At 54.4% G+C, this 22065-nt stretch overlaps 1 long non-coding RNA gene across 2 annotated transcripts; it reads right to left on the bottom strand.

Annotated features, from left to right (window-relative positions):
- Nucleotides 1-7: 7 nt before the first annotated feature.
- LOC125111267 (uncharacterized) lies at nt 8-14213 on the bottom strand. 2 transcript variants are annotated; one of them, XR_007130852.1, is made up of 3 exons: nt 13983-14213; nt 6328-6473; nt 8-38 (listed from the first exon to the last, which is right to left on the bottom strand). It is a non-coding gene; the product is annotated as an uncharacterized LOC125111267 (long non-coding RNA). The 2 variants fall into 2 exon arrangements; XR_007130851.1 differs by having other exon boundaries at nt 14094-14213.
- Between the last annotated feature and the right edge of the window lie 7852 nt (nt 14214-22065).

Here is a 22065-nt window from a genome sequence, read left to right as displayed (position 1 = left end):
CAGCACAGGAAACTATATCCAGTCTACGGGGATGGACCCTGAGGGAAGATAATATGCGAAAGGGAATGTAGGTATGTGTATACACTGGGTCCCTTTGCTGATTTAGCATTGTAGATCAACTATAATTTTAAAAATGTAAAAAGACAAAAAAAATAAAAATTAAAAATGTAAAACAAAAGAGACACAACTCCAAAAAAAAATAAATAAATGACACAAACACGGAATCCTTACTGTGCGCCAGATGTACAATAAATACTCCATTTATCCCTCAAAATGATCCTGTGAGATAAGACTGGAATTATCTCCACTTTATGCCTCAAGTGAGAAAACCAAGGCAGAGGGAGGTTACCTTTTGCCCTCTACATCTCTTCCACTGACTGTTGCTGAGCTGTGTCCTTTAAAATGATCTGGTAATAGGGAGTTCCCATTGTGGCTCAGCGGGTTGAGAACCCGACTAGTATCCATGAAGATGCAGGTTTGATCCCTAGCCCTGCTCAGTGGGTTAAGGATCTGGCATTGCCGTGAGCTGTGGTGTAGGTCGCAGACGTGGCTCGGATCCTGCATTGCTGTGGCTGTGGTGTAGGCTGGCAGCTACAGCTCCAATTCGACCCCTAGCCTGGGAACCGCCACATGCTGCAGGTGCCCCCCCCCCCCGAAAAAGAATAAAAAGTCCGGTAATAGTTAAACAAAGTTACTTTCCTGAATTCTAGGGGCCATTCCAGTGAATTATTGAACCCTAGGAGGGGGCCGTGGGAGTTCCTGACATAGAGTCAGAAGTACAGGAGGCCCAGGACTTGTGACTGATACCTGAATAGTGGGGGTGGTGGCAATATTGTCTTGGGGGACACAGCCCTTACCTAAGGGTCCTAAGGCACGAACCCTCAGAGCTGCTGGCGGAATGGGCTGGTGTTAGGAGAAAAAAAAAAAACCCACTGTTTTATTGCGAGTAAAAACAGTTCATTTGATATTTTCCCACCAAAAAATGATTCAAAAGGTCAGCTGTAAATCAATTATGTAAATCAGTTATGCATATTTTACCACAATAACAAACAAAAAACCAAAGACAAACAGCCCTGACCATGACATCTGTGTGTTGGGCGAAAAATCTCCACGGGTCTCTCAGATTCTGGCATGTCTCTCAGCAAACAGCTTTGGAAGATGTGACGGTATCTCCCTCCAGAGCACAAGGCAGTTTCACTGGCTGTTTGGTGTGACAAAGACGAGGTCCTGCCTGCAAAGTCAGGCAGGCTTCCTGCCTCTTATAGAAGATGTGAGTTGCCCCAGGTCTGGGTTCCTGTCTTGTAAGGCAGCTCACTGCTCCGGCAGGTGTCATCTGACCTTGGCGGGCTCTGTGGGATCGGGATCCGGAGGAATCAGTGCCCATACGGATACTCTCCCTGCCACGACTGATGTGCGGAACTCTGTCTCTGATCAGCAGTCGTGGGCCTTCTGGCAGCATCCATGACTGTACAGTAGCCTAAGGTGTCGTCTCCTAAGCGTGGCCTTCACAGCTCCTGATGCTCTCTGCATCGGAATCTCAGGTGCGAGATATAGGAAATGCGTTTTTTGGACAATTCATAGGATTGCCAACTCAGGCTTGTGGGAATCTTGCCCCAGAGCCACGCCCTGGAAGAGCTGGTTTCCCTTAGGAGCTAGTACTTCCCTCCTTTTGGAGGCTGCTTCTCCCTTTTCACTCCAGCAGCCAGGAATCTCGAAGTCAAGTTTCCTTGCATCCTACCCTAGGACCAACCTTAGTCTCAACTTCTTCCTTTTCCTGTCTTTTTAGGGCCGCACCTGCAGCATATGGAGGTTCCCAGGCTAGGGCTGAAGAGGAGCTGCAGCTGCCAGCCTACATGACAGCTGTAGCAACACAGGGTCCGAGCTGCATCTGTGACCTACAGCACAGCCCAAGGCAACACCAGATCCCCAACCCACTGAGCGGGGCCAGGGATTGAACCTGCATCTTCATGGATACTAGTTGGGTTCATTACCACTGAACCACAACGGGAACTCCTTCACTTCTTTGTAACTGTATATTCTTGCTCCTGATATTTTTAAAATTAAGATGTAATTCACCCACCTTAAAATCCACCCTTTCGAAGTGTACAATTCCGTGGGTTTTAGTATATTCCTTTTTTTTTGTCTTTTGTCTTTTGTTGTTGTTGTTGTTGTTATTGCTATTTCTTGGGCCGCTCCTGCGGCATATGGAGGTTCCCAGGCTAGGGGTCGAATCGGAGCTGTAGTCCCCGGCCTACGCCAGAGCCACAGCAATGCGGGATCCGAGCCGCGTCTGCGACCTACACACAGCTCACGGCAACGCCGGATCGTTAACCCACTGAGCGAGGGCAGGGACCGAACCCGCAACCTCATGGTTCCTAGTCGGATTCGTTAACCACTGCGCCACGACGGGAACTCCCCTTTTTTGTATTCTTAAGACCATGCAGCCATCACCACTATCTGCTTTCAGAACATTTTCATTACCAGAAAAGAAACCCTGCTCCCATTGGTGGTTACTCCTCATTCCTCTTGCCTCTCGTCTTGTGGAAACCACTTATCTACTTTCTGTTTAAATGGGCTTTCCCATTCTGGACATGTCACATCAATGAAATCATGTAATAGGCATCGTTTCGTTACTGGCTGATTTCACTTAGCATCAGGTCTTCGGGGTTTATCCAGGTTGTAGCATGGACCAGAATTTTCATTTCTATGGTTGCATGGTGTTCCATCGTATGGACGTACCACCTTTGATTTACCCCGTCATCAACTGCTGACTATTTAGATTGTTTCCACTGTGGGGCTATTGTGAATCACATGGCCATGACCATTTGTATACAAGTTATCACGTGGATACAGATGCTCTCCGTTTTCTCGGGTACATACCTAAGAATAGAACTGCTGGCTCATGTGGTAACTCTTTCACTTTTTGATGAACTGACAAAGTGGCTGCACCGCTTTCTATTCCCACCAGCCATGTAGGAGGGTTCCAATTTCTCCACGTCTCCCCCATGCTTGTTATTGGCTTTTTCCTTATAGCCCTCCTAATGGGTATGAAGTGGGATCACATTGCGGTTTTCATTCCCTTAATTATTCCTTTTTACGTTGTCATTTATATTTTACCTTTTCCGTTTCTGCGTTTCTGATCTGAGGCCTTGCGGAACTAGTAACCCATGGGGTAGGAGAGTCGTGGGTTTCAGGGCCAGACTGTCCTGGGTTTGAGGCCCCCCTCTGCTTCTCTTAGCGGTATGACCTTGAACAAGGCATGTTCAACTGTGAGCCTCAGTTCCCCTGCTTACTGAAGGCGGGTTACAGTATTAACCTTTCGTGGTCACTGCTGTTACTGTAAATCAAGATACATCTACAGTAAAGCCACAGCGTGGGCCTGGCACAGAGTAGGTCCTCAATGAATCTCACTCGGTCTGAGCGCCTGACAGGGAGCTTTCCAGCTTGATCAGGAGACCGAACCTGGGCATTGCTCGGATTTTAATCTATCATCTGCTTTATTCCAGCACCCTTCTACAGCAGAGGTATTTCAGGCTGCCACCTGGGTTTCTATTTTCCTTTGTGACATGAGAATGGAGCCCCTAATGTCAAGCGCTGGTGCTTCTGGAGGGTTCATTCTAACATCTTACGAGTTTTGTTTCTTGCCTCGACCATGAGACCAGCTGCTACCTAAAGGAACGTCTCCTCCCTCGGATGGAGGCTCTTGCCGGGGTGAGGAGGGAAGTGAACAAAAACTTCCGAAGAACCCGTGAGTCATATTATGTGCATTACCTTATTTTATCCACTCCGTGAACTGGCCAGATAGGTTCTATTAGCCCATTTTACAAATGGGAACACTGAGATTCCAGGAAGTTAAATAGCTTGTCTGAAATCTCAGAGCCAGCAAATGCTAGGGCCTGGATTCAAACCCAGCTCTGATTTCAACATCTGATTTCTTTTCCCTGTACAGTGTCGCCCAACCCAGCCTGTCCCCCAGCAGAAGGGGAACTTCTGGCCGACCTGATTCCTGCCCTCCTGGCTTGCCACAGACAACGTCATCCCTTTGCAAAGAGATCTGCCTCTTAGATGCCACGGGTCAGTTCACTTCTGAGGCCACAGAACAGCCCCTACTCTGTCCCAGGCCATGAAAATGGGAGTCAGGATGCCAGCCTCTGCCTCCATGACTACAGACTTAACCCACGCAGGCCTCAGTACCCAGCCTGTAAGTACTCTAAGCCAAGGGCCGGATCTACTCACCTCTGGGTCCCTGGCATCCAGCACAGGTCTGGGCACAGATGCCACTGAGCCAGCCTAGGCCACCGCCACAGACCCATGACTGCACTGGCACGGGCTGGCTCTCCCATGGGAGCTGTTAATGACAGGGCTGGCCCTGGGGCAGCAGGGACAGGAAGACACCTCCCCATGCCCAAACCAGGGCACGGACTCTCACTAGATGTGTCAACAGTCCGGTAAGAGAGGAACAATCAAATCTGGGCCGAAAGATCTCCACCTCAGACTGAAAGAGAAACCCATTCCAGAGACAAATGGGGAAATGGCTCTGGGACAGAAGGGGCGGGGGTGTCACCAGGGAGGGCCCTGCAGGCATAGTTTCCTGATAGTCTTGCCCAGCTGTAATGGGCACCTGTTGCCAGGCTCTGCTGACTCTCAAGTTAGAATCCCAGGCCCCACACAGGACAAGATGCTTTAACTTCTCTGAACGTCAGCTTCCTCACCTGCAAAGCGGGGACAGCAATAATCCTGGCCGCACATATTTTTATGTCAAGCACTTAACACATAGTAGGTGGTCAATAAACCAGAGCCCTTGTTCCTAACACTTAACCTTCTCTTTCAGCTCAATACTGACCGAGGGATTTATTCATTTGTTCTTTTGTTCATTCATTCATTTCAGCCAACCAGCCAGCACACCGCCACCAGGGAGACAGCAACAGTTAAGAAAAGAGTTTTTGGGGTACAGGGAGGAGTGGAGACTCCAGCTCTGCCTCTCGTTGGGCTGGGTAACTCTGGGAAAGCTGTTTCCCCTCAGGGAGACTTCATTTTCTTGCCTGCAAAATGGGAATCATAAGAGACGTATTGGGAGGAGTCAAGGGACAATGACGAGAGAGTGGCTGGTTTCAGAGCCCTGGAGGGAAAAGTGGCGGCAGTGGATGGGCAGAGGAGGGAGGCAAGCTGCCAGCCCTGCAGACACCCCCCCCCCCACTGCCCTGACCCGCCAGTGGCAGCCACAGGAGGGGAGAAGTCCGTGGACTCCAAGGTAATTGCTGGGTTTCCAGACCTCAGCCTGATCCGATCTAGTAACCAACACACAGCGAGAAACACAACACAAAGACTAGAAGAAGTTTAGAACAGCTCCAGCCAAACAGGGAGGCTCGGGTAGCATGCAGGTACCCCTCCAGCCAGGCCAAGGGGACATTGCGTGCACACACGTGTACTCACACTCACAAGTTCTCACGCACGTGTATACACTCAAGGGCTTGCGCACACACGCAGAGGCACCATCAGAGGCACAGCGCTCTACAGTTTGCAAAGGGCCTTCTCCTTTATCATCTCCCTTGATACTGAGGGGCAGAGAAACGGTCCCTGGATTGGCCAAGGATCCATTCCAGAGCTGGCACAACATGGGCATCCCCAATACCCTCAAGAGTCCAGGGCCCATCCCATAGGCTGCGCTGCTCAGCTTTCCCCCGTGGTGGCATCCGGGGAGTTGAATGGCAACATAAATGCCAGGAAAGCTTACACCCAGCTTCCCTGGATGTACGCATTCGCCCTGCTTCGCTGGCCTTTCGCAAATCACACCAGGACTCAGGGACTGGATCTTCTGAGCGGCCACCTGAGATCTAGCTGGGGGGACAGAGCCAAGAGCCCCCCACTGGCCTCCTCTGTGGAATCCCACACGGCCTCTCTTCCTGGTCTCTCCCCACCACAGGCTCCTGGGCGCATGGCCTCCTCCCTGCCCTACGGGATGCTCACCAGCACATCACACTTACGGGGCCATCGTTGCTGCCCATTGCATCAACTGAGGCCCAGAGAGAGAAACTGACTCAAACCTGGGCCTGTGTGGCTCCTTGTCCTGCCCGCACTCTCCCACGCACCCACCGTGGCCCAGCCCGGACCCCGCGTCTCCGTCTCCTCCGCCCTCCGCGCAGCCCAGGCTGCAGCTCCAGGCCAAGGAAGGGCAGAAGACCCCCAAGGCCGCCCCACTTCCTCTCCAGTCTGCGATGAGCCCCAGCGGCTTCCCCTCCAGCCTGCAAGTGGTCCGTGTGCAACCTCCGAGGGGAGGTGGGGGAGGGGAGGCTCGGCACCCTCAGGGCGCTGACCCAGGGCACTCACCCAGGCGGCAGGCGGCCCCACGCTGCTCCGTCCAGGGTTCAGGCAAATTCTGATGCTTGCTGCAGTCCCTAATTCTGGTCAGTGCCATGCCACAAACTGTCACATGCCCGTCTCGCCAACGTCCCGGGAGACAGCCAATGTGGAAACTGAAAAATCAGAGGAGGGGAAGTAACTTGTCACCTCTCAGAGCTGGTAAGCAGCAGGGGTGGGACCCAAATCTCAAGAACACTCCAGCTCAAGTCCCTGACACCAAGGCTGACCAGCCACGTCTGCTCGCCCTTCTGAGCCTGCTCACCCCAGAATGGGTGTCATCAGTTCAGCCCCAAGGGCTGTAGGGAGGAGCAAGTGAGGTGACATTTAAAGACCAGGGCTTGGCCCCGGGGCCCGGGTACTCAGCGGACGGCCTCCATTTTCTTCCTCCCTGACTCCCCCCACCCTCAGCCCTCTCCTGGCCTTTCTCAAGTCTGGAGAGACTCCTGGCCTTGCCCATGGCTGCCACAGGGAACAATGAACTTGGTTTTCTGAGCAGCGCCTGGAAGGTCCATTAAAAGAGGCTGAGACCCTGAGAGCCGGTGATTAATGGCGATTAATGGCTATTGTCGGGCTCTGGCCCCACAGGTCCAGATGCCATGCCCCGCCCTGCCCTGGGGACAGAGGAAGGCTCTCGGATTAAGGGTGATGGGGGGGGGGGAATCATCTGAGCGGAAGCCTCTAGCCCCTCCCCCAGCTCCAGGGCATCCTTGAGTTTGGGCTTGGTGTTCAGGCAGCCAGGGTGCTCTGCCAGCTGCAGGCACAAAACAGAGTCCTGGCCAGTGCAGCACCTACATTCTACGTAGCAGGGTGACGAGTTCATTTTAGTTAACGAGCTGAATACAGAGCAGGTCAGGGAGTAACAGCAACTGCAGAGAAACATGAAGGAGGGAGGGGCAGGCATCCCCAGGGCGGCATGGGGACCACCTGGAGTCGCGGGGTCTACTTCTCACGGTACCGCTTCCTGCCGAGCCTGGAAGGGACCCCGGGCCCTGGGCCCAACTCTGTACCAGGCTCTGCTGTGGCGGATCTCAGCAGCAGGCCAGGGCTCCCTGAGTGTTCCTGAGCCTGCTTCCCTCCAGAAGCCCCACAGAGATCTTTCCTGGACTTGGAGAGCGAGTGCGCCCTCTAACTACCCCTGATGTTTCACTGCAGAGAGGGGCAGGGACCGGCGTGGTCACACAGCAAGGCAAAGGTGGCTCTGCCCCCTCTCCTGCCCTCTCTTCTGGTGCAGCCACAAGGGTGGATGAACGGCTGATCCTTAGCAGAGCCTGGGCCTGTGAGGGGCTGCCTGTGTCCTCAGCCAGCTTCTCCACCGGGCCACCTGGCAGTCCCAACCTGTCCCATCCTCCCAGCTCTGAAGGCTAAATTCCCCGTCCCTAAGCCCCAGAGGCTGGAACCCTCCCCACAGCCCAAGCTCAAGAGACTCGCATTTTGGTTAACTCTGCCTCGTCTTGCTGTGTGACCTCAGGTCGGTCCCATCCATCTCTGGGCCTCAGTTCCTGCACCTGCCACATGGAGGAAATGAAGGCACCTGCATCTTGGGACTGTCGTGAGGAATGAGCACGACACTGGCAAGAAGGCAGTCTGTGACCTTTAGGTATGACTCACACAACAGAGGCTGCTATATGCTCAACTTTTATTTTTTTGTATTTTTAGGGCCGCACCCATGGCATATGGAGGTTCCCAGGCTAGGGGTCGAATTGGAACTGTAGCCGCCAGCCTACACCACAGCCATGGCAACGTGGGGTCTGAGCCACCTCTGCGACCTACACCAGAGATCGCAAGAAACACCAGATCTTTAACCCTCTGAGCGAGGCCAGGGATCGAACCTGTGTCCTCATGGATCCTAGTCAGGTTCATTACCACTGAGCCACGATGGGAAAACCAGCCTCCTCAGGCTTGTGGGGCCCTGGGGCTTGATCCTGGAAGGGAAATAAGAGACAATTCCACACAACCTGTTCTTGAGAAACCAGGACACCTCTGCTCCCAAGCAGCGGGCTGGCGGCTGGAAGGAAAAGCCCTTTCTCTGTACTGGTGGTGAGAGGCGAGGAGGGAGATGGGAAGGGACAAGGCTGGGGGCCTGGGGACGCTTATTCCAGGAGGAGGCATCAGCCTGGGGAACTGCGAGGGTCACCCATCTCCCGACCTCGGGCCCCAGGCTGGGAGAGGACGCACTTATAGGACTGGTGAGGACACACGTGTCTGTGTGGGGTAGGGTCGGGGGGGGGGGATTGGCTATGAGGGGGTTTGACCTGGAAGACGCACGTGTATTCCCAGAATGCATATGTTTGGTACTGTACCTGTGTGTGTGTATGTGGCACACATGGGAGCCCATGTGAGTGGCCCTGAAAGCATGTGTGTCAGTCCACATGCGTGTTGTGTGTCTGCCTGTGCTCGTGTCTCTGCACGCGGTGCACACCTAGTGCCCACGGCTGGGGGGCTGCAAACCCCCAGTTCACAGGCCTTGTTTTCCCAGGCTTGGCAATCCTTGCCACCATCCCAGGTGTGCCCGGATGCCCGGGGCGGGGGGGCGGTTTGTGGGGTTCCTGGTCCCTGCAGGCTCTCCATTTCCCTGGGAACAAAAGCGTTATGCAAGAGGAGGAGGAAGACGCAGGGGATTAAGCTGGGCTCCGGCTCTCCCCCGGTCAGCCCTGGATGTAGCTTCTCCTGTGGGGGGAGGGGGAAGGAGAGGGGGAGGGGAGGTGTGCCCAAAGTGGAAGCCCTCCTGGGGTCCTCAGACCCCCCTGCTGCCTGTGAGCATGGACCCCTTCACAGCTACCCTCCTGCCCTCTGTCGCCAGCAGGAACCCCTCAAGCACTTCACAGTTTACACCCCACACGTCCTCGTGGGGTGAGGCTCACACCACAAACTGCCCGCCTTAGAACCTTAAAACCCTGCCTCTGGAGGCCCCATCCTCAAGCAGCCACTGCCAGTTGCGTTGCAGGGCGCCCCCTCCTGGCCCTGGGCTGGACTGACAGTACAGCACCTGCAATTCCAATGCCTGGGAATCGCCCTGTGCTGTGGTTTTCCCAGCCGTGGAATGGAGCTGTTCCCGCCCACCTGAGTCAAGGCTGAGAAGGGTCCCTGTGGCCTGTGATGAGCCACTGGCCAGCAGGCATGGTGTCTGCACGTCCCAGGCCTCCAAGGCCACTGCCCGTTGACTGTTCGCAGCTCCCAGGAGCCGGGAGGGAACCGCAATCCTCGGCCTTTGTCTGAAACAAGAGACCACCTGGTCTCAGTCCGAGGGAGGAAACTCGGTCCCTCTGGGATTCACATCGGATTCTGGAGGGAGGTGACCCCACTTCAGGCTTAGAGGCAGCATGCTTGGTGGTCTCCCCAGACGGGGGAGGCCGGTTCAGCTTTCCTACCCTGCAGCCTGGGCACCTCACTCTGCCCAGAGTCTGGGGGCTGCTGTTTCCCATGGCAGAAAAGCAGAGAAGGGCCACAGAGAACTGGCAGAGGAGGAGGGGGCACGTCCCTGTGGGTACCATTCTGCACTAGTGCACACGCAGCACACCCAGGCCCTGACACAGCTCCATACAACCCACACGGGTCCACACACATCCTGGAAAGTCACAGGGATGGAGGTGGGAGACCAATGGAGAGATATTTGGGAGGCAGGTTCAGTGGGGAAGGAGGAATGAGGAAGCCCAGGATACGCCCCAACGCCTCCCTCCTGCTGGAGTGGCTGGAGGACAGAGAGCACCCAGGCAAGGACCGGGCACAGAGCCTCACACAGCAGGTGCTGCTCAGTGCGTGCCCCCTGGGCCCCTCTTCCTTCACGCCGACCCCTGCTCAGGCGTGGGCCCCTCCACCCTTGCCCTGCCTCACAGCTTGGGGGCTCAGGAGCCTTCGGGCCTGGACTCTTCACCAGCCTCTTGGTGGGGAGCTCCTTTTACCACCCCAGCCTCTGCAGCCACTGCCCCTGAAGCTACAGGTCCTTCCTTCCATCTCCAGCGCGGAGGCTGGGGGCGATCTTGGGGCGATCATCGCAGAGGGGGTCTGGAATCCTCTCAGGGCAGGGCCGGCAGTGGGGATGCTGCAGGGCGAGGGGGGACATCCAGGGAACCGCCACGGTCCCCGGTCTCTCCATCTCTCCGGGAATCCAGGGTTCTGCTGGAGGAGACTGGCCCCACCCCCCGCCCCCCGTTTCTTGTAGGTTCTGAGACCAATTTCGCACCTGCAGGCTGAGGCTGAGTGGGGAGGAGGGAGGAGGGAGGCCGGCACCTTTTCGCCTGACGTTTGCTCACGCCCTCCTCCCTCCCTGGACTCAGGTCTCTGGACTGGTCCAAGAATCGGCCTTCCAGGACCGCCCGGGTGGCCCCAGGGGCAGGAGAGAGAGGGCGGGGAGTTTTAGTCCCATGGGCCAGACTGCCAGAGAGGCAGAGCGACTTGTCCAAAGTCACGGAGCGCAAGCGGGGACTGGCCGGCAGCGCCCCGGTCCCAGCCCACGCTGAGTCCAACTGTGCAAGAAGCGCCGGTTCTGCTAACAGCACAGGGATCTTTTCTACAACCTAAGGTGCCTGAGAGTCTCCCAGACAGAACGAGGTTTGCCTTCAGGGTCTCCTCAGCCCCATTTCTTTCTTTCTTTTTCTTTCTTTCTCTCTCTTTCTTTTTTACTTTTTAGGGCCGCTCCCGTGGCATATGGAGGTTTCCAGGCTAGGGGTCAAATCGGAGCTATAGCCGCCGGCCTACACCACAGCCACAGCAACGCCAGATCCGAGCTGGTCTGAGACCTACACCACAGCTCACGGCAACGCCAGATCCTCAACCCACTGAGTGGGGCCAGGGATCAAACCCACAACCTCATGGTTCCTAGCCGGATTCGCTTCCACTGCGCCATGACAGGAATGCCCCCATTTCTTATTCTTTCCTTTCTTTCTCCTCATTTCCCTGGCAGAGACCCAGTGACCCCCCAATTCCCTCATCTCATGAAGAATGATGACAATCTGGGATCCGAACCACTTCTCCTCCTGGGCCACCCTCCCCTGAGCCACAGGCTCCTCCAGGCACCTCCACTGCCCTGGAGCAGAGGAACCTCTGGGTTCATTGTCACCCCTCCCAGGCGTGACCATGAATGAGAGGCCTTCCCTCACCCCGCAGGAGGAGCTCCAGGGGTCGCGGCTGGGGAGGGCCTTTCCCGGGGCTTCTCAGATCACTCTGCGGCAGTGACCTCTTTGCTGGTAGTTTAGAAGCTTGAAAGTGTCAGACGGCCAGAGCCAGGCGGAATCCTTGAACAACTGAGCTGGAATCAGGGAATGTTGTAGCTGGAAAACTCGAAAGCTGGAGTTTGGATTATAGACTTCTAGAATGTTCGAGTTGAGATTATAGACTCTTAGGGCTGGGGCCATAGAACCATAAGCAATTATAGCTAGACTTACACATCAAAGGAAGCGGGATAGCAGTGATGCCATAGTCCTCAGGCCCACCTCTCTGACAGCTGGGAAGAAAGAAGCGGCCTTGTCCCCAAGCCAGTGGGGGCTGGGCCAGGCCTCCTGCTTCCCGGCAGGGCTCTGTCCTCCAGACCTCCTGGAGCAGGCACCCAGGGCCTCTGGGGCCGAAGCACTCCCTGCCTAGGGACAGTGGGGACAGTGGTCTGCGGCCACCCTGGCCTGAGCCTCGCTGCCTGCCCATCACAGCCCTCACTATCCCGGCCAAGATATTTAGGTTCCCTCCCTAACTATGTTTCCGCAGCTCCAGACACTGCCTTTTATGTCCCCTCCTCCTCCAAGGCCTCCAGGCCCTTCTCTAAACTGCCCCAGTGAAGTCACCAGGAACAAGGGCTCTTACTCTGCCAATGCAAACACTTCCCCCTCAAAATGAAGCCCAGCCTGAGGGGTCCTCTGGTCCACTTCGGCCTGTAACTCAGAGGCACCTGATCTGACTCTGACGTCGCAGCCTCCCTCCCGTTCCCAGGGCCTGCCGTGGCCGGGGGACCACTCAGCCCTCATCTTGCTCTTCTTAGCCTTCCTCATTCCAGACAGAGGGCACTCTTGTCCGTGCCCCTGACGATCCCCAGACACACACACACAGATGCACACACAGACACACACATGCACGGGCACAGGCCAACATTTTCCTGTTCCTCTGGTGTTTGTTGGGAGAGGCCTGCCTCCAAGCCCCACAGCTGCCCTGGCACCTCTCCCCCAGCCTCTCTCCCACGCCCCATCCCAGGCCTTGCCAGAGACTCAGCATCCTCCTCTTCCAGCCTGCATCTTCCCAGGATCCGGACGTGACAGAGTTCAACAGTGACAAGAAGCTGGGAACAGGACAAGTGTACTGCAGTGGGGATGGGGATCCTGAAACGGTTTCCCCGCCCAGCTCCCAGGAATCCCCTGGCTCTGAGGAGAATCCTAAGAGCAGGAAAGGCCTAGGTGGGGGCGCCATCACTACCACTAGCGTTTTATACCCTTTTAAGGGTTTTAAGGTGTCAAGCACTTTCTATCCAGGAACTCAGTCAATCCTCACAATAACCTTCAAGGCAAATACTAGGACCATCTCCATTTAACACAGGAAGAAACCAAGGCACAGAAAGGTTTCGCCTGAAGTCCTCCACGCAGAGTGCCAGAGCTGGGATTTAAACCAGCCCAGATAATACAACCAGCTGGACGGTCCCCTGCCCCCTGATGCCCTGGGGTCCTCCAGCCTCTTCCAGTCCAGCCAGCGCCAAAAAGGCGAGAACTTCTCTGATGGTCAAAGGTCCTCCCCAGCAGCCCAGCTTCCCTGCCCCTGCACTAGACATGACCACGAAAGACCCCACCATGCAGGACATACCCCCACGCCACTGCAACCCCCTTCCTGCGTACACAGTACACACAGGATACACAGCTCTAGCCTCCCGCCACCCAACTCTGCTGCACAGACGCATATACAGCGCACAGCGCATGCCAACCATACCGCACGCTCCCCAGGACGCCCAAGTCCTGTCGTCTCAGTTTGGAGAACAGGCGGGAGAGTCATACTCACAGGTGCCCGAAGGCTCCCAGCCAGACAAACCCAGCTCACAGCCAAGCCTCAGGTCTGCTCACTGGATGTAAGTCATCACAGCAACATTTTTACTTTAAGACGAACAGAAATATTACTGAGAGGAGCGCAGGATCCACAGAATTTTGGAGATTAAACAAAGAGACTTCAGGAAAGCCTCTCGCGTGTGTGCGTGCATGCACATGTGTATGCACGCGCCTCTGGGACAGTGAGCATGGGACTAGCTGCATCTCCACCCAGATCCAGGGTGAGCTTTCCCTCTCCCAAGCCCTGGGGTGCTGGGGGGAAGAGTCAGAACCACCCCCGGGTCATGGGAAAGTTCTATCAGTAGTAAGAGCTGTGCAAATGCTTCTCATCTTCCACTACTTGGCTCAGCACCCTACCCAGGGCCATGGATGGGCCACACACACAGAACGCACATCTCGCTGTAGGCACAGCACACACACATGCACTGACGTGCGACACACCCTGGGCACACTCGTGGAAGCCCAGGGTTCCGCTGGCACAGTCACCATGGCTACAGATAAGTATCATACACGTCTTGCACGCAAAGACCACAGTTCATTCAACACACCAAGCACACAGCACACACTACCTGCATACAACCCAGGACACACACTGCCCACCCCAACACTCACCACTGGGAATCCCGAGAGGGGTGCAACAGGAGCCTGACCTGGGCAACTGTGCCCTGTACCCGCGCCGCAGCACCGCCTGCGCCTCGGTCCTCTGCCCCACACAGCCCTCACCTGGGCCACCAGCGCCGCTGGGCTGGAAGGACGCTCGCTCCAACACTAGGAGCCAACCCACGCACCGAGGGAAGTGAGCAGCAGCTGCAGCTCGGAGGCCAGGCGCCAAGCGTCCCGACCGGCAACGCGGGAGCGAAGGGGCGGGGCGGGGCGGGGGCGGGGCCTGGCTGCGGCCTTGCCGAAGCCCCGCCCCCTCAAGGCTGGCACGCCCGCCCCTCGGGGAGAAAGGGGAGCTGAGAGTTTTGGAAGAGGTCACAGGCTTTCAGAGCCAGCGCCCTGGGCTGGGACCCAGGACTCGGGGGCTCCACCCAGATCCCCTCACTTCTACGTTCCCTTAGCCTAGGTTTCCTCCTTTATATTGGGGGCGGGGGCTTAAGTGGTGAGTCCCGCTTTCCAGCTCTGACATTCTTTGGGGCGGGGATGGCTGCGGGGAAGGAGGGTTAATAATAAATGCTATTTCCTCAGCATCGACAGTGTGCCAGACATTGTAGTAGGTGTTTTAATACCTACCTCATTTCATCCTCATAGCAATTCCAGAAGTGTTATCATCCTTATATTACAGGTGGGGAAACTCAAGCACAGAGAGAGGAAGTGACTTGCCCAAGGTCACACAGCTGGTAAGGGGCAGACCTGAGATCTGAATTCAGACAGTCTGATCTCCGAGCCACAGTACCCCTAAAGCATGGATTCGTGGCACTTTCTGCATACTGTTCCCTGATCCTCATAACAATCACAGGAGCTTAGTGTCACAGATCCATTATACAGATTAAGAAACTGAGGTTCAGGGGGATTATTTTACCCCAGGTCACCCAACTGGTGGGACCTCACACTAAAGACAGCATGTAATTGGTGTCATCAGTGTCAACATTTCTCCTGTCACTCCTCTTCCTTCTCTTCTTCTTCTTCTTCTTCTTTTTTAATTTTTATGGCCGCGCCTGTGGTATATGGAAGTTCCCGGGCTAGGCGTTGAATCCGAGCTGCGCCTGAGGCCTATGCCACAGCCACGGCCACAGCAACACCAGATCCAAGCTGCATCTGTGACCTATGCCGCGGCTTGTGACAACCCTGGATCCTTAACCCACTGAGCAAACCAGGGATCGAACCCACATCCTCATGGAGACTACGTTGGGTCCTTAACTTGCTGAGCCACGATGGGAACTCCTTCTGTCTCTTCCTTTATCTCCTTAGATCTCTTATGGACGGTGGCCTCTAATTCCCTCATCTCTGAAACCTCCCCTGACCTACAGCCCTCAGACAAGCCAGCACCTCCTCTCTGCTACCAGGGCAGCTTTGAGTTAACAGTGACTGAGTTGCTATTATGTGGCAGGTTCTATGCTAGGACTGAGGATGCAAATTCATAGGACAGTCCAGACAGCACTGGCCTTGCGGAGTTTATAATCTGGTGGGGCTCCCAGATGTTCAATAGTCAAATAAATAAATTAATGCCAAAGATCACACTGCGGTAAGTGCTAAGGAGGAAAAGTGAAGGGCTAGAGGAGAGAGTTTAGTGGAGTAGGATGCGGCTCCTGTTGTGGCACAGCGGAAACGAATCCGACTAATATTCATGAGGATGCGGGTTCGATCCCTGGCTTTGCTCACTGGGTCAAGGATCTGCATTGCCATGAGCTGTGGTGTAGGTCCCAGAGGAAGTGCCGTTTAAGCTGAGACCAGAGCCTCAGCTAGGTGATGGCAAGGAAAAGAGAGTCCCAGGCAGAGGAAAGTATAGAGGACTGGAGACAGGAAAGGGCTTAGCAGCTTCCAGGAAACGATGCACAGCCTGAACGGGAGGTTCCCCACGAGCCAGTGGAACTGAGCAGGACCCTGTGAGGCCTCCCCAGAGTGGACCCCACTCGTCCCCCACTTGCCTTTTTATCTTTAGAAAATCTTTTGTCAAAGAACCAATGTAATCAGAGAAGTGAAACCATACAGAGAAAAAAAGAAAAGAGTAATAATAATTCAGCCACCCAACAAAGTCAAGGACCTTCACTTCTTCAAATGCTATAGATAATATTCAGAGCCACGTCCTTAGAGCTGTTTTGCAGGTGCTAAAGCCCCCACCAGTGGAAGGAGGCAACCGGCTCCTGCCCGCAAGCACGTAGACCCCAGACGAGTTGGAGCCAGAAGGCTGATGACGCTGACTCCCTATGACCTCATCACCCACCAGTCAGGAAAACGTCCAGGAGCTGATCACGCCCTGCTCCTCGAACACTCACTTTAAGACTCCTCACTACCCCCTCCAAGGGGGGCCCGGTCCTTGAGGCACTAGCCTGCAGTGTTCCTCTCTTTGCCTGGCAATTAAAGCTGCTTTTTCTGTTTCCTCCAACTCTGTCTGCATGTTTCTCTTTGGCATCGGTGTACAGAGCCAGCCGAGATTTCGGCAACACTAGGAGGCATGAAGCGAGATGGGGCTGCAGGGGCAGCAGCAGCCAGCCCAGCAGGGCCTTGGGACCACGATCAGGACTCTGGTCTTTGTCTGAAGAGCTGTGGGCATCACCAAAGCATTTAGAGCTGCAGCGTGACATAACTGAATATCTTTTTAAAAATCAGAGTAAAGGAGTTCCCTGGTGGCCCAGTGGGTTAAGGACCCAGCATTGTCAATGCCATGGCTCTGGTTCCTGCTGTGTCACAGGTTTGATCCCTGGCTTGGGGAACTTCCACCAAACTGTGGGCATGGCCCAAAAAATAAAATAATATCGGGGTATAATTGACATATGACATTAGATGAGTCTTGAGTGTACCTCATCATGATTCGATATTTGGAAACCAAATATCATTTCACTCACTCTCCAGCTGTTGGATGGAGAATAAGGAATGGGAGGGGGGGCACGGTGGCAGCAGGCGCCCTGCCAGGAAGCTGTTCCGCAGTCTGGGGGGAAAGGGCGGCAGCCGCCCAGGGAGGGCATGGGGATGGAGATCCGAGGACAGAGCCAGGGATGTTTGGTGTTGGGGGCTGTGGTCCTACCCACCTCCCCGCGACCGAAGAGGCCTTGAAGCGAGGCCTCGTCTGGTTCAAGGGGGGATGGCTGCTGCCAGCCCTTTGTGGGGAGAAGGTGTTTGTGACTCAAGGGACTTGGGCCCCTGGAAACCCTCACCTAGGGGGGCTCTCCCCTCTCCCTTCACGTAGCCCTTCCCCGTGTTCCTGCTTCGCAAGCTCTAACCCTGATACCCCAACCCCACCCGGTACCTGACTCCCCAAGAAAATCCACTCACCAAATGTTCCCTCACTCTTAGCTGTGCCAGGCAGGCATTAGCAGCGAGGCCAGGCTCAGTGGGGGGGGCTCCCGCATGCCTGCCCCCAACCTCTCTGCTCCGCGTCCCCCTCCCCAAGAGGGGGCTCTTCTTGCATCTGAGGTGAAGTCCCCAGCCATGCCCAGAGCTGCCCTTGGCTTCTGCAGCCAGGTCCCCACGCCCGCGGGAACCCCACGCTCTCCCGGCCTCCATCCCGGGGTCTCCCCAAGCCTCAGAGCCACCCCGCTCCAGGCACTGCCCTCCTCCCTTTGCTGCCCGTGGTCTCGGAGGGGTTGCCTCCTCTCCCGTCCTCAGCCCATGTATCAGGTCTCTGCCACCGACGCGCCCCCAGGATGGCCCCTCCAGGGACCCTGTGACCTCCGCGCCCCCGCAGGCGTGCACAGGAAGTCCCCCCACGGACACTGACAGGACCCCGTGTGGCCCCCACAACACCCTTTCCTGCTGCTTCCCAGACTCCTCCGGGGCTCATCCTTCCCTGTCTCTGTGCACTCAGCACCCTCTCCCGGAGGGAGGGCAGGGGCTCAGTACATCAACCCGGGCTCTGGACACTCACAGTTCCACCCCCAGCCCAGCCATCTCCCCCACGTCCTCATCTCCATGAGGGCACCATCAGCCGCTGTCACCTTAGCCCAACACGGGCCACACTCAGACAGAAGCCAGGCTCTCCTTTTGGCTCCCAGTGTAGCTTGTCCTCAGTAAATACTTATTGAATTCCTACTATGTGCCAAATTAAGGAAGTGTTTTGTTTTTGGGGTTTTTTTAGGGCCACAGGTATGGCATATGGAAGTTCTCAGGTCAGGAGTTGAGTCGGAGCAACAGCTGCTGGCCTACACCAGCCACAGCCATGCAGGATCTGAGCCGTGTCTGCAACCTGCACCACAGCTCACAGCAACGCCAGATCCTTAACCCACTGAGCGAGGCCAGGGTTCTAACCAGCATCCTCATGGATACTAGTCAGATTCGTTTCCACTGAACCACAATGGGAACTCTAGGAAGGATTTCTTAAATAAAAACAACAAGAAAAAATCGTAAAGGAAAAAACGGATAGATTCACGAAGTAAAAATTTTTAAATTCTATTAATGCAAAATACTTAAAAAAAGACCACAGGCTGGGAGAAGTTATTGCGACATGTAACAGATTATTGCTCTGAAATAATGAAAATATGAAAATAACTCCTACCTACCAATAAGAAAAAAACCAGCCTAGTTGAAAATGAGCAAAAAACCAAAGCAGGCATTTCAGAGAACAGAAAGCAAGTATGGCCAATACAAACAGGGAAACATGTTCAGCCTTAAAAGCGACCAGAGAAATTTCCATTAAAACAACAATAAATACCATTTCACACACATCGGATTAGCAAAAATTAACACGTTTGGTAATACCAACATCGTTGAGCCTGTGGAGAGACGAGAATTTTCTGGACTGCTGGTGGAACTAGAAACTGAACAGCCTGAGAGGAAGAACAACTCGTCAATATCCAGCAGCTGAATATGAACTTCATGCAAGACTGAGTCAGGCCACCCCCAACGGAAATAGCCGGAGAAACTCTCACGGGTGTGGAAAAACATACCTCGGAGCACCGCATCTAAAGCAAAATATTGGGAACAATGTCCATCCATTAGAAAATGGAAAAATACGTTTTTATTCAGGTGTCCCTTGCTCTCTGCACCCTCACCCTCCCAATATGTGCAAAGCTTTTACTAGTAGAAAAGCTGACACAACGGAGCTGCAGGTGCTTCCCAGCACGAGTCTGCGTGCGAGCACGTGGAGTGAGCTGTGGCCCTAACTCGGTGGCTCTCCTGAGAGGATAAGATCGCACTGGGTGCTCATGGCGCTGAAACTTACTTAGTATGTAATTGTTAGCATCTTCCTCTCATTGTTAAGTGAAAATGTCTTTTAAGAAAGTGGGAACCCCTGAGCCTCAGAAGAAACGTGGAAGCGATGAAGAGGGCTAAGCCCAGGGAAGGACGTAAGCTTGGCCAGGTGTGCATCCTCCTGCATCACACATGGAAACTGTTTTATGTGTGAGAAAAAACAGAAGCCTCGTTCACAGCTGGAAAATGAAGCAATCGGTGTTTTAAATGCTTTAGAACTTTCTGAAACGATGCAAGTGTCCCTATCTGCTGTCCAACATGATATGATAGCCTTCATCCATGTGTGGCTACTGAGCACTTGAAATGTGTCTAGTGCAGCTGAGGACCTAAGGTGTTTTTTGTTTGTTTTGCTTTTTTTAGGACCACACCTGTGGCGTATGGAGGTTCCCAGGCTAGGGGTCGAATCGGAGATACAGCTGCTGACCTACACCACAGCCACAGCAACACAGGATCTGAGCCGCGTCTGCAACCTACACCACAGCTCACAGCAATGCCAGATCCTTAAGTCACTGAGCAAGGCCAGGGATCGAACATGCACCCTTATGGAGGCTAGTCAGATTTGTTTCTGTTGAGCCATGACAGGAACTCCCAAGGACCTGAAATTTTTAACTTTGAATTAATTTAAATTTAAGCTGAAATAGCCTTGTGTGGCTAGCAGATACTGTATTAGACAACACAGCTTTATATGGTGCAGAAATCCTTGGTGATTATCAATATTTTAAAGAATTTCAATGATATTGGGGGGCAATTCAAGTTTCGTGATGAGCTGGGAACATATTTTTCTCAGCTAAAATTCTGTAATATGAGCTTTCACCGTCTACAGATTTGCTGTTGGAAATGGACGATGATCTATTAAAAAGGGTGGATTGTATATTCAGGTGATGGAATACTACACAGCAGAGAAAAATGAATCAACTAGAGGAACACATCAACCAAGGTAAATCTCCCAAATATATTGAGATTGAAAAAAGAAGTATATGGACGGATACACTCAGTATAAAGTTTTAAAACATGCAATATAAAGACATGAACAGGAGTTCCCACTGTGGCACAGTGTTAAGAATCTGACTGCAGCGGCTCAGGCGGCTGCAGAGGTGTGGGTTCAATCCCCAGCCTAGCACAGTGGGTTAAAGGATCTGGTGTTGCAGCAGCTGCCCGTAGGTCTCAGCAGTGGCTCAGGTTCAATCCCTGACCTGGGAACTTCCATATGCTGTGGGTGTGGCCATTACAAAAAAATAAAGATTAAAAAAGGCATGAGTGGCAATGACCAACAGGTAGAGGTCAGGTTTGATAGGAAGGAGGAGATGAGGTTTTAGGGACATGCTAATAGACCCCACTTCTCCCCTGACTCCCCAGCCCCCCTGCATGCTCTGCAAAGAGGGGGGTGAGCGGGGCCAGCACAAGAGGAGACACCTCTTTTCAGAAGCCTCCTCTGCCCCCTCCCCCTCAGACAGGGCCCTCTGGGCTCCCAAGGCCTTCGTGTGGCCTCTGAGGCGCCTGCTCACTGCCGCCGATCCTGTCTGTCCACTCGGCCCCCTCACCAGCAGGGAGGATCTTCTAGAACAGACGCTGTGTCTGTTGTTCAGCAGCCCTGTTTCTCCACAGTTGGCACAATGCTCTGTCAATAAGTCACTGAAGGAATGACTACCGGTCTCTTGGGGGCTTTAGCGTCATCGTGATCGTCCATCCATTCCCTGACCCTTGCCATGTGCCCAGGCGTGGTCAGGGCACCGGGGATGCAGAGCTGCATTGTCCATGGCCAGTGCCCTCCAGAAGTGTCTGGTGTGGAGAGAAGGGCCAGGATGTGGGGGACACTGGGATGCAGAGACGGGCGCTGAGGCGCAGGAGCCCTGAGGGGCCCCTGGCCCAGCCTGGACGCAAGGGGCACAGGGCAGGGGAGGCCAGGGTGCCAGCATGTCCTCAGCCGGTGATGAACAACACGTAGACTTATCCGGGTGAAGTCAAGAGAGGCGGCAGCAGGCGAAGACCCGGAGGAGGTCATGGCAAATTCTGGGGACCTGGTGCAGCTCAGTCTTACTGGAGAGTCCAGCGCAGGGAGGAAGGGGACGGACAAGGCTGAAGGGGGGGACCAGGTCTGGCAGGGCCTTGAATGTCAGGCTGGGAAGCTTGGTTTGTCCCCAGGGTGATGGGAGCCATGGAAGGATGTAAGCAGGGGAGGGACATAGAATAATGTCATAGGAATGTCGCGTGCCTGGCTGCTGTGTGGGGAGCAGAGGAGGGGGCTGGGCACGTGACCAGGTGGTAGGGATGGAGGAGGGGTGATAAATGAGGAGCTGAGCTGAGCTGATGTCAGGGGCTTTTTTTTGGGGGGGGGGGTCTTTTTTAGGGCCACATCTGCCAGCATATAGAGGTTCCCAGGCTATGTATGGGTTGAATTGGAGCTCTAGCTGCTGGCCTATACCACAGCCACAGCAAATTCTACAATCAGCCTGGGAACTGCCCAGCCGCTCCTCCTGGTTTTGGGCTTACTTGTCTGGGGCTACAGGAGAAAGACCCAGTGTGGGTAGAAGCAGAGCCAGGCTAAAGGGACAGGGAGTCAATTTACACGCTTGGCTTAGCTCTGCCCTTGGTTCACTGGTGATCTAGGCTGAGATCTTAGGCTACCCTTTCTGTTTTTTGTTGTTGTTGTTGTTGTTTTGTTTTTTGCTTTTTTGTTTTTTTTGTCTTTTTAGGGTCACACCCACGGCATATGGAGGTTCCCAGGCTAGGGGTCGAATCGGAGCTGTAGATGCTGGCCTACGCCACAGCCACAGCAATGCGGGATCCAAGCCTCATCTTCGACCTATACCACAGCTTACGGCAATGCTGGATCCTTAACCCGCTGAGC

This window comes from Phacochoerus africanus, chromosome 11 (assembly GCF_016906955.1).
Source record: "Phacochoerus africanus isolate WHEZ1 chromosome 11, ROS_Pafr_v1, whole genome shotgun sequence".
NCBI classification, from domain to species: domain Eukaryota; kingdom Metazoa; phylum Chordata; class Mammalia; order Artiodactyla; family Suidae; genus Phacochoerus; species Phacochoerus africanus.
The sequence above is the reverse complement of the archived record's forward strand: the minus strand, read 5'-3'. Positions and strand labels throughout refer to the sequence as shown.